Consider the following 1064-nt stretch of genomic DNA (forward strand, 5'->3'; position numbering starts at 1 on the left):
CGCTCAATCTCGTCTTCAAACCGGACGCGCGTTCGCGTACTGCGCGTACCAATTCCACGCAGTTGGGGTGCCATTTCCTAAATAAAAAATAAAAAACTTGATATAAAACTCAATCTAATAATTTCCCTTTAATTTCACAACTTGCAGGCACGAATTCAGCGCGTTTTGGTCATAAAATGGGTAATAACGCGTTTTCTGGTGGAGTTGCGGGCGGGACACACACACACTCAAAAAAACGCCAAGCGTTCTCTCACATTTTGCAACCGCCAGAACCTGTGTGGAGAGTGCAGCAGGGCGCAGGGGGCTACTAAAATATCTGGTAATCAACCGATGATTACGCTAATCCGGTTTTGGACGGTTAATTCACACATAACAGGCGGAATTCCAGACGTTTTGCCTTGTAACTGATGAATCTAATCTACAGTCTCTATGCGGTTTCTCTATTAAACGTTACTAAATTTCCCAACGTCTATTCTAATCTACCGGTCTATCTACGATTAGATATATCAGCGGATTAGAATTCAATCGGGAAATTTCCTCGATCGTTTTGCTTAATTAACGGTTGGTTAGCGGTTGGTTAACGGTTGGTTAACGGTTTGGTAGGCAAAACGTCGGCTAAGATTCGGCTTAGCTTCGGGGGTTCCTATCAATCCGGCTCCTACCATAACTCTACGATGCTCTCCTGGACCTAATCATACGGGTAGACACGTCATAAATGAGATGAGCTTCTTATATAAGACTCAGATGACCTATAACCACTCTTAAACTCGATATTTGAGATGGCTAACACTGCTGCTGGCATAGACCCGGCGCTGTCCGGCTCCCATGCTGGAGCGGAAGATGATGAACCAGGTCTTCCAGTATGCTCCGCGCACTGCCTTTCTCATATAAATTATATAGGAAGTCCAGTCTCTGACGCATTAAGTAGCCCGAGGATTTCCAATCCTACCTCCGTAACCCGAAGAAACGGGTACGAGCGAAGCGCCATCACCACGCCGAAGCCGTCAGTGAGGACAATGCTCGCGTTGCGAAGCTGTCCAGATCAACGAGGTGGAACCATTTCT

This window comes from Eremomyces bilateralis, assembly GCF_010015585.1.
Source record: "Eremomyces bilateralis CBS 781.70 unplaced genomic scaffold P152scaffold_1, whole genome shotgun sequence".
Lineage (NCBI taxonomy): Eukaryota > Fungi > Ascomycota > Dothideomycetes > Eremomycetales > Eremomycetaceae > Eremomyces > Eremomyces bilateralis.